The sequence below is a fragment of the Phyllostomus hastatus genome, unplaced genomic scaffold, assembly GCF_019186645.2.
Source record: "Phyllostomus hastatus isolate PE091 unplaced genomic scaffold, TTU_PhHast_1.1 phas_scaffold_114, whole genome shotgun sequence".
NCBI lineage: Eukaryota > Metazoa > Chordata > Mammalia > Chiroptera > Phyllostomidae > Phyllostomus > Phyllostomus hastatus.
In genome coordinates this window covers 12,545,960-12,563,704 of record NW_025334006.1, presented here as the reverse complement: position 1 = coordinate 12,563,704, position 17,745 = coordinate 12,545,960, and positions in this window count along the sequence as shown.

Below are 17,745 nucleotides of genomic sequence, written 5' to 3'. Positions count from 1 at the left end.
CTAAGGTTGTTTCCATACCTTGGCCATGGTGAATAATGCTGTAATGAACCAAGGGTCACATATATCTTTACTAATAAATTCTTTCAAATTTGGGGGGCCTAGCTATCCAAATGATAGATTGCTGGGCTATGTGGTAACTCTGTTCTTAATTTTTTGAGGAACCTTCATATTGTTTTCCATAGTGGCAGTACCAATTCCCACCAAAGTGAGCCAGGCAGTCTAGGACAGCTTCTGTTTCTTGTCTGGTAGTGAAAGGCTTGTTAGTTTGGGGACAAGTTGGCTCAGGTGAGATGATTTGGTTCTACCACACATGGCCTCCCACTCTTCTAGCACAGGCTTTTGCACATTGTAGTCACAGGGCCCAAACATTAGCAAGTGAAGGCAAGTCCAAATGGATGCTCTTCAAGTCTCTCCTTCAAGCCTTTGCTTGTATCAACTTCTCTATCATCCTATTGGTCAAGCTATATTGCATAGTCAAGCCTAGTTCAAGATGTGACAAAAAGGATTCCCCTAAAAATGGAATAAGTGACAAAATCACAGTGCAAAAGGAATATAAATACATATGTGAATGAGATGAATTTGTGACCAATTTTACAATCTTCTATTTATCCTGATTTCCAGCCAAACTAAACTACATGATTTCTTATGCAATTCATGCAATCTCCCAAATTTTAGTTTGTCATATATTTCTGTACCTCTATTATTTCCTCTTGCATTCATAAATTTTTATAGTTCTTACCATTTATCAAGTATGGAGTAACTTAGGAACTCCCAGTTTTTTTATTGGCACAAATAGGATAAAAGGATGAGTCAATGACTAGATTTTGCAGGTACTGAGGAGGCTTCATAACCGAAGACCTGCATTAAGGGTCATACAAGGATGCTAGATCCATGTAGCTATGTAGTGTCTTGAGGAAAAAATAGGCACAGAAAATGAATGTGTAAAAGTAAGTTATTTTCTTAACAATTTTATCTCAAAATAATTTTTTCTTTTACAATACAGTTGAAGAATGAAATTAAATATCTACATCAAGAGCTGGTTGTTCCAAAATTTTAATGCATATAAATTATGAGTTTTGGAGATACGTATATTCTAATATGGGTTCACACTTTACAGAAAGAGGTATGCAATGATAGGACTGTGTTGAATATATAGGAGACTAGAACAGGGAAATAACCATACTATATGATTCTTGATAATCTGAGCTTATGCCATGAAATGCCATCCAAATTTTGCAAACAATAATTTTATTTTTGTTTTCTCTAGTACTTAGTTAATTTATCTATCTATTTATACATCCATATCTACTTTTACTTCTGAATGTGTAAAGTCATGAAACTAGAAAAATTATTTGGAAAAAATGTATTTCAGTTTTGTAAAATATTATCAGTATTTGGTATAATTGATATTTTTGAAAATGTGTAAATTCTATTTATTTTTAAATATTTATAGTATACAAATATGAAAACTTTGAGAATTATATTGATTGGACAATTTAAAATTTGTCACTTTGATTTGTAATTTTCTATACCCCATCAAACTGAAAACTTCCTTTGCTGTAAGAGCTAGTCATATATATCGTTTACACTACTGATTAAATATGCTAACATATAATTGAACATATTTATTATAAACCTTATGTTTTATATCCAGATCACATAAAATAATGTCACATTCACTCAAGAAGAAAGGAGAGTACTGTCCATTACATAGAAATTACAAAATTTTAAAACTATTAAATATAAAAATGGAAGAGGTCAGGAAGTGCTAGCAATAAAATTTCATACATTCCAGTGTTTGGATATTCTTCTACATGAGTTTGCTTATGTGATTCCTAAGCTGGAGGTCATACATTTGAAATAACATGGGCTTTGTTGTCAGTAAGCTACAAGTGAATGGCAGTTCAAAATAGATGCTTGATCTTAGGTAAATTACAACTTCCCTAAGTTTCTGCCCTTATACTATGTGTAGGCTTACAAGCAATTCAAAACGTTGTTTTCTGAATAAAATAATTTAACTCATGTTAAAGCCTTTCAAATTTTATAGAAATACTCACACAATTTTGCCTCTATTTTGTGTATATGTAAGGCATTCTTAATTCTAAAATTCCCCTAATAATCTTCAATAACAATTATAAGTATTATTTATTGTGTATTTACTCTAGGCCAAATACTGAGCAAAGGCTTTAAAATCATTATCTTTGATCTTGATCACAGCTCTGTGAAACAGTTTTTATTATACCCATTTTACAATAGAAGAAACAGAGCCATTATCAATTGTGGAACTAGAGTTTTATTTCAGACTTTGCCACATTTACATCTGTGCCCTTCAGCACTGTGTCACGTTTTCCAAAGTCTAGTATTGGGGAAAATGGGTAAATAGACTTGAAAAACTCTCAACCTTGTGTTCTTTTTAAAATTCAATGCATAAATTGTATTAGTATATTAAAGTTTCTGAGATGTCAAGATATCTTGTTACAAACATTCTTCATTAAACTGTATTTTAACCTGAACTTCCCAAATGAATTGATTAAATCACACTTTCGTTGCACACATTTCTGTGTGCCAAGTGTGTGCAAATGTGTGTGTACGTGTGCTGCTGAAGGGGCAGGCTTCTGTGTCAGAACTATATTTAAACTCCTTGGTTGAAATTCTCATTGTGAAATTTAGATATTTCATTGGATTTGGATTTTCAAGGTGTTTGTGTCTTGCCTAGTATCGTCCTTGGTACGTGTGCACAGCTTTAATCGCTGTGGAGTACCATGTGAACCTTTGACCAACTTGCCATTTGCGCATCATTCCTGTGAGACCCTAATTAAAAATGCACTTCCTTTAAGCAGGATACTTTAGATTTTAAATAAATCATTTAAGATAGCTTTTTTTCATATGCAGTAAAACTTTTAATGAGCCCACTTTGATATCAAAGATGTTTTGGATTCGGCTGCTTCATAATTTTAATGCTGGCAGTTTCACACCAGAAACTGTTTCATCTGTCATTTGGGTTTCTGACCTTTGTCAATAATGTCTTTTCAGTAACGGCCTTGACATGGCTGGGTGACAGACGACAGATAGTGGCATACTTGGGGGATTGCACATGAAACATAGTCCATGGAGCCTGATGAAAGTAAATGGATAGAGATTAATATGCACACTTCAAAAGATATAAAACAGTTGTTGGCAATATCACAACATTCTGAAAAGATTTAACACTTCTTTCACATCTTTGTCACAAAAGAAAGTGGTTTCATTCTGTTATACTTTTCTCCTCCAATACCACTCTTCTACAATTATTAGAAATTTATGTCTTGCTATCTGATAGAGTGCACTTAATATTCTTTTGAAAAAGTCTTGATATTCTTCCATTATATTATTTCCTATATATTTTTTAAAACCCATTTGATAATTTCATGACAAATGGGCTTACATGGTATTTATAAATTAGTTTGAGCCAATATGTCTTTGTAATATAAAATACTATCATTCTAATTTTATATTTCTTTTGTGTCTTACATTTGGTGTATTTTGTGTAATATCTAGTGAATTTTAATCATTTTAATTAGGATTTAAAATTATATTTATTACAATTATTAATAAACATTTATGTTGTCAATTAGTTCTGTTGCATGTTGAAGGTAATTTTGCTTTACTTTTTTGTATTCATATTGCTTCTTTTTGGCTATTCAGGATTTTTATATAGGCAATCATACTTTATGTAAATGATTACATATTTTTGCTTTTTCACTTCTTCCCCATTATTTCTAAATTCATTTCTTTTTTTCTCTTGTTTAACCATACCTCATAGTGCAATGTCAAAGAATGGTGCAGAAGTAAGAATCTATAACTTATAGTTGACTTGAAAGATACTGCTTCTAATAATTAATTATTAATTTCTATATACCTTCAGTAATTTTATCAAGTTATTACTATGCTAATCAATTTCCTTTATTGCTATATTTTTAGGACTTTGTTATGTTATAGGGAATACTTTTATATTTTTTCTGTGGATACTGGGTATTCCTTTTTTTTCATTTACACTTGAGTTTAACTTTAACAAACAATATATTTTTTCAGGAATCTCCATACTGTTTCCATGAAGCGATGCCAGTCTGCATATCCACCAGCAGTGCAAAAGGGTTCCCCTTTCTCCACAACCTCACCAGTACTTGTTGTTTCTTGCTTTATTGATAATAGATAGTCATTCTCACTGGAGTACAGTGATATCTCATTCTGGTTTTAATATGCATTTCTCTGATGTTTAGTAACATTGAGCATCTTTTCAAATGTCTATTGACGATCCACATGTCCTCTTTGGATAAGTGTCTGTTCATGCCCTTTGCCTATTTTTAAATGGTTTGTTTGCTTTTTTGGTGTTGAGTTTTATAAGTTTTTTATACATTTTGGATATTAATACATTATCAGATGCATCATTGGCAAATATGTTCTGCCATTCATTGTCTTTTTATTTTGTTGATGGTTTCCTATGTGATGCAAAAACTTTTTAGTTTGATGTAGTCCCATTTGTTTAGCTTTTCTTTTGTTTTCCTTGCCTGAGAGATATATCAGAAAAAAATATTGCTATGAGCAATGTCCAAGATTTTACTATCTATGTTTTCTTCTAGACATTTTATGATTTGTCTAACATTTAAATCTTTAACCCATTTTGAATTTATTCTTGTGTGTGGTGCAAAGAGATGGTCTGGTTTCATTTTTCTGCATTTATCTGTTCAATTTTCACAATACCATTTATTGAATAACCTGTCTTCAGCCCATTGTATGCACTTGCTTCCCCTGTTGAATATTAATTGAATATAGAGGTGTGAGTTTATTTCTGAGCTCTCTATTCTATTCCCTTGATCGATGTATCAGGCTGTTTCGAATACTATGACCTTATAGTAAGTATAGTTTCATATTATGTAGCATGATTCCTTCAACTTTGTTCTTTCTCAGGATCACTGTTGCTATGTTGGACCTTTTGTGGTTTCATATACATTTTTGAAATATTTGTTCTAGTTCTGTGAAATACATCATTGGAATCTTGATAGATATTGCTTTGAATCTACATATTGCTTTGGGTAGCATACACATTTTAATGATGTTAATTCTTTTTTTATCATTTCTTTCTTTCTTTTTTTTAAAGATTTTATTTATTTATTTTTTTAGGGAGGGAAGGAAGGGAGATAGAGAGAGAGAGAGAGAGAGAGAGAGAGAGGAACATCAATGTGTGGTTGCTGGGGGTTATGGCCTGCAACCCAGGAATGTACCCTGGCTGGGAATCGAACCTGGGACATTTTGGTTCTCAGGCCGCACTCAATCCACTGAGCTACGCCAGCCAGGGCTAATGATGTTAATTCTTCCTATCCATGAGCGCGGTATGTGCTTCCACTTATTTGTATCTTCTTCAATTTCTTTTTTCAGTGTCTTACAATTTTCTGACTATAGGTCCTTTACATTCTCAGTTAGATTTATTGCTAGATATTTTATTCTTTTGAAGCAATCATGAATGGGATTGTTTCCTTAATTTCCCTTTGTGATAGTTCATTTTTGGCATATAAAAATTCCACTGATTTCTAGATGTTAATTATGTATCTTGCTATATTACTGAATTCACTTATCAGTTCTAGAAGTTTCTTGGTGGAATCTTTACGATTCTCTATGCATAGTATCATGTCATCTGCAAATAAGACAGTTTCACTTTCCAATTTGGATGCCTTTTGTTACTTCTTCTTGTCTGATTGCTATGACTAGGACTTCCAGTATTACCTTCACAAAAATAAATGAAATCAGACAACCCTGTTTGTTCCTATCTTAAGGAAAATACTGTCATTTTTGTCAATTGAGTATTATGCTAGCAACAGGTTTGTCATATATGGACTTTATTATGTTTAGATATGTTCCTTCTGTTCCCACTTTGCTGAGAGTTTTTATCATAAATGGATGCTGGATGTTATCAAATGTTTGGGGGTTTTTTTGCATAGATTGATATGGTTATGTGGTTTTTATCTTTCATTTTATTTAGGTGGTTATCAAATTTATTGATTTTCGAATGTACCAACCTTGCATCCCCAGAATAAATCCCACTTGATCATGGTGTACAATCTTTTAGATGCATTGCTGTACTCAATTTGCTAATATTTTGTTGAAGATTTTAACATCTATGTTCATCAGGGAAGTTGGCCTACAATTTTCTCTTTTTTTGTAGTGTATTTATCTGATTTTGGAATTAGGATAATGCTAACCTTGTAAAATGAACTTGGTAGTCTCTAGTGGAGCTGCTTTTTTTAAAAGATTTTATTTATTTACTTTTTAGGAAGAGGGAAAGGGAAGGAGAAAGACAGAGAGAGAAACATCAATGTGTGGTTGCCCCTCATGTGCCCACAACTGGGGACCTAGCCTGCAACCCAGGCATGTACCCTGACTAGGAAAAGAGCCAGCAACCCTTTGGTTCACAGGCCTGCACTCAATCCACTGAGCTACACCAGCCACAGCTGGAGCTGCTTTTTGACCCAGCTGTCCCACTTCTAGGAATATATCCAAAGTAACCCAAAACTCTTTATGTTTGAAAGAACATAAGCAACTCTCTGTTTTTTGCGGCATTATTTACAATCACCAAGATATGTAAGCAACCCAAGTGTCTATCACTAGATGAGTGGATGAAACAAGTGTGGGACATTTACATAATGGAATAATACTCAGTCATAAAAAAGAATACTTTGATACAGCATGGATAAACCTGGAGAACAATACACTAAGTGTAATGAGCCAGTCAGAGAAAGACAAATACCATTTGATTTCACTCATAGGTAGAATCTAATGAACAAACTGAACTAACAAGCAAAACAGAGAGATTCTCATAGAAAGAGAACAGGTTTGACAACTGTGGGGTGAGGTTAGGTGGTCAAGGGATCAAACAAAAGGAAAAAGGACACATGGACATGGACAACAGTGTAGTGATTGTGACGGGGAGGGAGTATAAGGATGACAAATGGTAATGGAAAAATACAGTAAAAATTGTATTATTCCTAAAAACAAATAATATAAAAATTTATTAGTTTTTATTTTTTACTTTTTAAATTGTTTTTCAAGTACAGTTTTCTGCTTTTGCCCCCAACCCTCCCCACCACCCCAGCCTTTCCTGCCTCCCTCCCCCATTTCCACCCCTCCTTGTTGTTGTTTATATGCCCTTTATAATTATTCCTGTAAACGCTTCACCCTTTTCCCCCTTTATACCCTCCCCTCTCCCTTCTGATCACTGTCAGCCTGTTCTCAATTTCATTGTCTGTGGCTGTACTTTGCTTGCTTGTTCATTTTGTTGATTAGGTTCCTATTAATGGTGAAATCATATGGTATTTGTCTTTCATTGCCTGTTTTATTTCACTTAGCATAATGTTCTCTAGGTCCATCCAGGCTGTTGCAAAGGGTAGGAGCTCCTTCTTTCTTTCTGCTGCATACAATTCCATTATGTAAATGTACCATAGTTTTTTGATCCATTCATTTACTGATGGGCACTTGGGTTGCTTCCAGCACTTGGCTATTGTAAATTGTGCTGCTATGAACATTAGGGTGCATAGGTTTTGGATTGCTGTTTCAGGGTTCTTAGGATATAATCCTAACAGTGGAATTGCCAGGTCAAAAGGCAATTCCATTTTTAGTTTTCTGAAGAAATTCCATACTGTTTTTAAAAATTGTTTCAAAGACTTGATAAATAGAATTATTTTAGAATTGTTTTATTCATTGTAGGGATGAACCATATCCAATACTATCATATTTTTTAACATATTTTATTGATTATGCTATTACAGTTGTCCCATTTTTCCCCTTTTTATTCCTCTCCACCCTGCACACCCCCTTCTACCCACATTCCTCCCTTTTAGTTCATGTCTTGGGTCATACATATAAGTTCTTTGGCTTCTACATTTCCTATACTGTTCTTACCCTCCCCCTGTCTATTTTCTACCTACCATTTATGCTACTCATTCTCTTACATTTTCCCACTCTCTCTCTCTCCAACTTCCCCACTGATAACCCTCCATGGGATCTCTATTTCTGTGATTCTGTTCATGTTCTAGTTGTTTGCTTAGTTTATTTTTGATGTTTTTTAGGCTCAGTTGTTAATAGCTGTGAGTTTATTGTCATTTTAGTGTCCATATTTTTGATCTTCTTCTTTTTCTTAGTTAAGTCCCTTTAACATTTCATACAATAAGGGCTTGGTGATGAGGAACTCCTTTAACTTAACCTTATCTGGGAAGCACTTTATCTACCCTTCCGTTCTAAATGATAGCTTTGCTGGATAGAATAATCTTGGATGTAGGTCCTTGCATTTCATGATTTCAAATACTTCTTTCCAGCCTCTTCTTACCAGCAAGGTTTCTTTTGAGAAATCAGCTGACAGTCTGATGGGAACTCCTTTGTAGGTAACTGTCTCCTTTTCTCTTTCTGCCTTTAGAATTCTCTTCTTATCTTTAATCTTGGCTAATGTAATTATGATGTGCCTTGGTGTGTTCCTCCTTGAGTCCAACTTCTTTGGGACACTCTGAGCTTCCTGGGCTTCCTGAAAGTCTATTTTCTCTGTCAGATTGGGGAAGTTCTCCTTCATTGTTTGTTCAAATAAGTTTTCAGTTTCTTGCTCTTCCTCTTCTCCTTCTGGCACCCCTATGATTCAGATGTTGGAACATTTAAAGATGTCCAGGAGGTTTCTTAACCTTTTCCTCATTTTTTTTTGAATTTTTGTTTCTTCATTCTGTTCTGGTTGAATGTTTATATTTTCCTTCTGCTCCAAGCCATTGATTTGAGTCCTGGTTTCCTTTCGATCACTATTGGTTCCCTGTAGATTTTTCTTGATTTCACATAATGTGACCTTCATTGCTGCCTGGGTCTTTTTTATGCTGTTGAAGTACCCAGTGAGTTCCTGGTGCAAACTGATAACCAGTGTTTTCAACTGTGTATATGATAGGTTGGCTATCTCTTCATAGCTTAGTTGTTGCTTTTTTCTGGAGCTTTGAACTGTACTTTCATTTGGACCTTTTTTTTTTTTGTCTCAGTGCACCTGTTATGTAGTAAGGGGCAGAGCCTTAGGTGTTCACCAGGGGAGGGCAATCCATATCACTGCATTGTGGTGCTATATGTGGTAGAGGGATTCAAGAGGGAACAATGTGGCTTGTCCAGCTCTCACCCCGCTTTCAGTCACTTCCCCTGCTACCCACAAGCAAATTGGGCCCTTCTGGTGCTGATTCCCCAATGGGTGGGTTTGTGTACATTCTAGGACCCTGTGGATCTCTCCAATGAACTCACCCATGAGGCTGGGAGTTTCTCCCACTGCAGCCTCAATCCCCACAGGTATTTTTAGTCAGAGGTTTTGAGGCTTTATTTTCCTGTTCTGGAACCCTGGGTTATGCAGTCTGTCTTGCTCCCCAGTTGTTCGTCCTGTTTATCTGCATGCAAATGTGGGACCGCCCACTCCACCAGCCACCGCTGCTGCCTTTTTAACCCCAGTCCTCCAGCCGGCACCTCGCTGAGAGTCCTCCCTGCCGGCTGCTTGTCTCCGCCCCTCTTACAGGTCTGGATGAATGTTTCTTCTTGAACTCTTTGGTTATCAGGCTTCCATACAGTTCGATTTTCTGTCAGTTCTGGTTATTTTTAATTTTTAAATTTGTTGTTGTCTTTGTTTTGGTTGTGTGAGGATGCACAGTGTGACTACCTACACCTCCATCTTGGCTGGAAGTGCTATTTTATCTTTTTATTTCTTGTTCATATTGGCCAAGCTAGTCTATTTTATTACCTTTTGAAGGCAACTATTTGAAATTTTTTCTATTAAATTAAATTTTCAATTTTTTTCTCTATTTTAGCTATATATAGGTTCCAGCAGGACTAACAGCTGCTTATGTGTGGTTTGTAGGGAAATAATATGGGTGCAATCATTTATAGTTTTAATTTGATTATTTCACCTAAAATGGCTTATGGTGTGTTTGAATGTCATATTGTTATGTTACAGAATTACATGCTTATGCTTTTGTAGTAAAAGATTTTGTAATAAAAAGGTGTGTTATTTGTACCAGACCTGTGTTTTAAATCCTTCAATTATTTATGAAATGTGTCTGATTCAATTTATATTTATTATATTTCTTGCCTTTATGTACTGAAGCCAACTAAAATGTTTCATGCATAATGTATTCATACCTTTCACCTTTTATTATAAAGCATTATTTTTCTTATGTAATGGGCTGTTAATAAATACTTCATCTAATTATAATACTAAAATCTGTGCACTACATCTATGCCTTTTGTATGATCTCCATAAGATATCTGATTTTCTGTTTCCATATAATTTAGACTTCTATATGAAAGACAGTAGACATTGAAAATGGTACTGGTTTGACAAAAAATAGATATAAAATGGTGAAAATAACATGCTTTGAATTAAATGTCCTTATATTTTTCATTATCGGGTAGAAATATTTCAGATCTTTTTGTTCACCAAAACTGTAGAGAATTTACTAATTCAAATGCAGTATTTTTGGCACCCCCCCAAAACAAAGGACAGAAATGATTAAAACAAATTGTGCATATATAAATATATATAAATTAATATGTCTGTGTGTATATATACATATATAAGTTAACATATATGTATATATAAATAAATTTAATACATCACAACATAAAAATCTGGGTTTCAAATTTGAATACAGGTAAGACATCTACTACATAGTTTCAAAAAGAGATCTGTATGCATTAGAAGCATATTTTCCTAAATATACATTTTTTAATTGGAGATAAACAAATGTATTGAGATTGATATAAAGAAGACTGTCATTTGGCTAAAAGAAGACTTTACTATTAAAATATTTATACACTGTTGATAAATAGTCTCTTTCCTCATTGAATGTTTAATATCACTTCTGCATACATGCATATACAAATAAACACACACATGTATAAACTATGTAGATGTCTGAAAAACATCAAAAATACTTAAGTCTGTATGCAAACTTATAGTCAAGATGCTTTGATATCAAAACTGCCTTAGGACTTGATGCAGCGAGACTAAATGAAGTATCAATTTGTGTGGAACTCACATCTAGTTCTTGGTTCATTTGTCTACTTAAGCCAGAGTAAAAAAGAAAATGAATAGAAATGAAGGGAGAGGAAGAGAGGAAAAGGAAGAAAAAGTAAATAAAAGAATGTATAGAATACAAAAGGAAATTAATTTTTGAAAAGATTTTATTTATTTATATTTAGAGAGAAGGGAAGGGAGGGAGAGAGGGAAATATCAATGTGTGGTTGCCTCTTGTGCACCCTGTACTGGGAACCTGGCCTATAACCCAGGCATGTGCCCTGACTGGGAATTGAACCGGCAACCCTTTGGTTCACAGGCCTACACTCAATCCACTGAGCAACACTAGCCAGAGTGGAAAGGAATTCTTCATGAGAATTTAAATCAATGAGATAAGATTAAGTGAAGATTTATAGTAGTTGAAATATATTTGTGTAACATGTATGTGTATGTTTTGTGGTGCTATATAACTTACCTTTTATTTATACTAACATTTAATGATGCATTACTTATTTTATCCTATATTTGATAATAGAAGGGATAAAAATGTATTCATTATATTCCTCATACTTATTTAAAATTTGGCCCCAGCAGCTAAATACAAGTGGGACTTCCAACATTTACTACAAAAGTGCAGTGACTACAAAAATGTTACCCAGAATAATTCAGTCTCTAAAGTGAAATTCTTCTGAAGTCAAAAATAAGATGCATAGTGTCAAAATAAGGGGGAAAATGTAGATTGTTTGCATACAGAAAATAAGGAAACACATATAGATGTAACCATCGTATTTTCTATCAAGAATCCTTAATCACTCACATTGAATGCCATTTATGTCTCCCTTTAATGTGAGGAACATAAAAATCCATATTCTGAGGGAAAAGAAGCTTTTTAACTTAAATAGCTAGACTTACTTGCTTCAAGAATTTTGTTATATCCTTTGAACGTGTGGAAGTCAGTTCTGGTGGCCCTGAAGTAATCACACAAGGGACAGTCTCATCTGTGGGTGGTCAGCCACAATTCGAGGGGAGGCTTATATAATCTTATTTTAGGCTGGCAGAATTTCCACACAGCAAATCTCAGAAAAATGCTCCAAAGGACAGCTTAGCAGTTGCCACCAGCAGCAAGCCTATACAACAGTCAACAAAGAAAGAGCAAGCTGTCAGTAGACTTGCTTTCAAAAAGCTTTTTACCTCAGTGATAGAGACTTAAACTGTTTTGTTTTGTTTCTTCAAAACAAGCTTTTTTACTCAGCTTCTGGCATTCAGTTTTTATAGAAAATATCTTGGTAAATTCCTTTTTCAGAACCCTTTGAGATAGTCAGTATAATGTCAGAGACTATTTAATCAAATACCTGGTTCATTATGATTATATAATTCTAAAATCAGGTCTCAGCATATGTGGTTATATATTTTCAACTTATTATACCCTCTTTAATCTAAAACCTTTAAATGGAAACATTGGGTTAAAATATTTAGTTAATGAGACAAAAATAATCAGATCCACACCCAAACTAATTTCTTAACATTTTGAATAAAATACGTTTATATACTAGTTTATTTTTTCTTGCATATAATTTTCTATGTAACATGTAATTTTCCTACTTATGATAATATACTTAGAATCACTTACTTTTATTTTATAAAACTTATTGACACCATTTGCCCTCATCAATTGTGTAAAATAATTAAAGTTCGATTTGGTGTTTAATATACTCAGTGGACAGTACCTGTATTGATATTAAGAGATAACAATGTTACACCATTATATTTATATTATATTTATATCAATATTACTACATATTTATTATGTAATTATCTGGTTTTAGAATTTCTGCTCACTTTATGACATATTGTGCTAATTACAACAAACTGTATCATGAACTTTACTGTATTTTTAACTCTAGAGTAAATTATTTTAACCACAGTGAATGATTCTTAAGCACCCTCTGACTGGCAGTGGGTTTTATACATAGCTCTGTGCTATGGGTGTGATGTCAGGACACAGATTACTGCCTATTTGTGCCCTTCCCTGAGTACTCTCAGATGTTGGGCTTTTGAGTAACTTCAAAATTTTACTGACCTCCATATGGGTATTGCCCAATAATTTCCTTGCTTCAGGTAGTTGGGAAAGATAGTATTTTCAGTCTGTTTCATCAAAAACTATTCTAAGTACTATGACCTCAGGTGGTTGCCCTCTCAACTGGATTGCTTGTGCATCCCCCACTCCCAGTGCCTGCACACCCAACGGCAGTATTGGCAAACACCATCACTTCCTTCAAATCTTTGAGGACAATGAGATATTCTCGCCTCTTGAAACAGTGTCACCACATAATAGATGCTCAGTAAAGGACTCTTAAAAAAACAGTTTAAGTGTTAAGTTCTCAGATGAAGTAGAATTTGGTTGGAACAATCGAGAAGGTTTGTGTTTCTCAGGGTCACCTAGCTTCAGTGAAGAGTGGAGTTCATAGTGTGGGTGTCGGATGAATAGGAGGGAGGAATGCTAAATAAGCACTAAAGTTGAAAATGACACAAATTAAATGTCCAATAAGAGAACATCAAATGCAGTTATGCAGTTCAACGGACAGAAAAATTATCACTTGTTCTTTATTCGAATATCAATGATACGCCACTGAATGCATTAACAGGTCTCGACAGGTCTCAGGATTCTGTCTGTGCCTTGCAGTAGTGAAGCAGCAATATTTTCTCAGGGTGCAAGTGTGCCATTGAATAACATACAGATAGTAGACTGCTGCACTTTCAGAGAAATCTACTGCATTGACAGCTTTATGTCTTTTTAATAGTTCAATTTTGAATTCACAATAATATTTTAATCATACAAAATGAGAACATTTAATGATGAGAGCATGTATGATTTGAATGTGTGGAGACAGAGAGAGAGAATGTGAAAACAGTTTAAAGCATGAATGTATTCAGGGGATAATTCAATGTTTTGTAGGGCGTGAATGAGTAGTCAGGCAAGCTGGGAAGCTGTCACCATAAATACCTTGATTTAAGTGCTAATGAAATCATGTTGTTTTAAATTCAATTTGGGGTTCAAAATGTGAAAAAAAGACCCTTATGTGCAATTTACAAAATTACTGAAATGGGTTTTAAGAGCATCCTGTCCAGTGGTTTTTGAGCAATGATAAACCTTCCTCAGTTCTCTCTTGGCTTTGATGCAATTTTTCCCATGTAAATCATTATAGAGCATCCAACCTCATTCATAGGGTTAAAAGGCCACACACTCAATAATGATTTAGTGGTTTGCTTAGAATCAAGTGTCACCCACTGAATGCCATACTCTTAGCACTCCCCCTCTCTGTGCCCCTCCATGAATATTCAACAAAGTGCACTTTGTATTCAACAAAGTAGTTATCACACTGTCAGAAAGTGGGGGGAAATCATGTTCTTTTACTTGTAAATTTTTAAGAGCTTAAGATAAAAAACACAAATATTTATGAAGAATATAGGATATAGTTTTCTAGAGCAGGCTTTGTGCTCTTACTGTTTTCAACATATGAATTAGCTGTTACATTAAAGTGGATTATTCATGAAATCTTTGTTTGGTACAGCATTTGATATTCTATAAATACCTTTTCCTGGTAAGGCTATTCTTTTCTAAATTAACAACAAATTCCCTAAAATGTTTAAAACTTTTATGTGGAAAAATAAAATGTATACAAAAGTAGTGAAAAAAGTAAAATAATCTCCCAAGTAACCACCACAAATTTAAACAATAATTTTGTTACAGCCAGTCTTATTTCACTGATACTCTACTCAATAAATTTCTTGGAACATTGAAAGCAAAGGCTTTATAACATTTAAGTTTAACTGTAAATACTTCAACACATATCTCTAAATGATAAGAATGCTTTTTTCAAAAATAACAAATTCATAAAAAATTTAAAAATCTCTTAATGTCATAAAATATTCCATCAGTGTTAGTTAGCACATTGCCAGTTGCCCTAAAAAGTGTTTAGCTATGTCTATTGCTATATTTTTAGTGTCTCAATCTGTATTAGATTCATATCATGTTGATAATATATAACATTTTTAACATATAATTTATGACTTCCATTTGAGAGTAGATTACAAACATGAAATTTCATTCCTGCATCATAATTCAAGTGTATATTTCCTTAGAGCTTAAACCAGTGTATTTTTTTAAAAACAAGAAAATTAATTAACATTTAAAGAATATTACTATAAAATGCTGTTGACATACTTAAATTTTATTTTCCACTTAAAACATTTTTCACCCTGGCTGGTGTGGCTCAGTGGATTGAGTGCTGGCCTGTGAACCAAAGGGTCAAGGGTTTAATTCACTGTCAGGGCACATGCCTGGGTTGTGGGCCCCCAGGCAGGACGCACACAAAAGGCAACCACACATTGATGTTTTTCTCCCTCCCTTCACCTCCCTAAATAAATAAATAAAATCTTTTTAAAAAACGTTTCTCTATACCTTAATGGTTATACTGATCTTGCTTTCTTTTTACCTCATTGCATCCTTTTTCTCAATGTTTCTCCCTAACTTTTATACCTTTCCAGAATCATAAATTCAGAAATGTCTTTTTCTCTGTGTCTATAAGAATCCCTTCTTTAGGTGATCTCACCCAATTCCAAGGCTTAAATTAACATCTCTAGCTACTACCTCTCCCACTGAGTCTGAGATGCATATATATACATTGATGATATCTATTTCAATTTGCATGTGTAATTAACACCTCAAAGTTCCCAGTGCTGGAACAGAATCATGCTCTCTCTTACACACACACACACACACACACACACACACACTCTCCAATTTCATCCAAGTTTGACCATCGCAGTAAATTGTCTCATTTATAAATCTAGAAAGCTTTATTATTTTCTTTCTCTCTTTCATCTCTCATGTCCAGTTTGTCACTAAATCTTGATGACTGTAACTCTGAAATAAACTCGAAATGAATCACTGATTGCACCTCTAATGCTGTAATCCTAGTCAAAGCCACAAATACAGCTCATCTACTCTACTGCAACACCCTTCTGATAGGTCTTTCCATTCTGTTTCACTTTTGCCCCTCTACATACAACTATTAACGAACCAGGAGTGGTTTAGTGTAAATCCATTCATATCATTCCAGTTTAAGATCCTCCAATAATAATTTTATGCCTTGAAAACTAAACAAAATAGAATTACATTCCACACAGTGCAAGTCACTACTGGACTTGTTGTCAGCTTCCTTCATGACCCCATCTCACCACCTTCTACTTCCCCTGCTTGTTAATTTGTTAACTAAGTTAACTAACTTGTTAATTTGAAACTAAGTGGTGAGTGAGCTCAGTTCAAGGGTAAAACAACCAAGCTCTAGAATCCAGCCTTTATATTTTGAGTGATAAATTTATCATCTTTTAATTTCTGTGTTTAAGTACAGGAGAAGTAATTTTACTCCTCAAAACCTCCAAAAATAAATAGCAGAAATGTTCATAAGGATTTGATTGTGACACATTCACATTCATTTTAAAGTAAATAAAGTTTTTACAATATTGACTTGTGTGGTATTTTTTTCTAATATCAAAGCTTTCTTTGAGGTTCCCTAGTTCTTTATTTAATTTGAGTTTTTTTTAATTGTTCAAGTACGGTTGTTGCCTAACCACCCCCCACCACTCCCCCCTACCCCAGCCATCCCCACCTCCCACCATCCATCCTATCCCCCTTTGGCTTTCTCCATGTGTCCTTTACACATGTTCCTGACAACCCTTCCCCCTTTCCCCCCATCATCCCGTCCCACCTCCCCTCTGGTTACTGGTTCTGATTCATAGTTATATTACATTATGGCTCAAAAAAAATTGATGCAGACACCAGCCTGTTACAGAACAAAACAAGGGGGGCCTGGGACGATACACTATTATTGAAAAAAAAGCCCCGAGGTCTGTTATGTCCGCCGACAGAGGAAAGACATCTCTCAATGCCAGAGATTCGTGAAAAGGAAAGAAAATGTTTATTTAATTCTATACAAGACCTAAAGTAGTGACCTAATGTCTTCACCAAAATCCCAAAGTCCCTTAAAACACCCACAAACGTGCACAGTCCTTCCTTCCTTCCCCCTTTGCCCAGTCCAGAGTACCGTATCTCAGGAAAGGAAATAGTAGCCCATGGCTCAGGCAGTCCTCTGGTTATTCCCAGCACTCCATCTCAACTGGGAGACCTCCCTGGGTTCCCCGCACCCTCAGCTGAGTCGCCAGGATCTCTGCTAAAGCCACCTTCTAAAGCTGCAGGGGCCCCCACTCTGGCACAGGCACGTGGTCCTCTCTCCACTGTTCCAGCTGCATGGTCCTCTCTCCCAGGACCACGGGAGTCCCCACTCAGCCAAAACCCGAGTGCTTTCCCTCTGCTCAATGGCTGCAAAGGCGGGGGGGTGGGGGGGGCGCAGGTTGCCACTCTGCCAAAGCTGAGTGGCAGTTCTCTGCTAAAGCCACAAGGTGATTCTCTCTTGCAGGGCTGTGGGAGTCCTCACTCTGCTAAAGCTGCGTGGTTCTCTCTCCCTCAATGGCTGCCACATCTGGGTTTAAATCCCCGCGCCAATCTTCCTCTGCAGCCCCATTTCCTACTCCTCCCACACTCGGCTTCACATGCCAGAACTCATATCCTTCCGGCTTTACTGGACTGCCATCATGAGTCTGGGCAGGGGTGGCCCCATGTCATGGAGCCAATC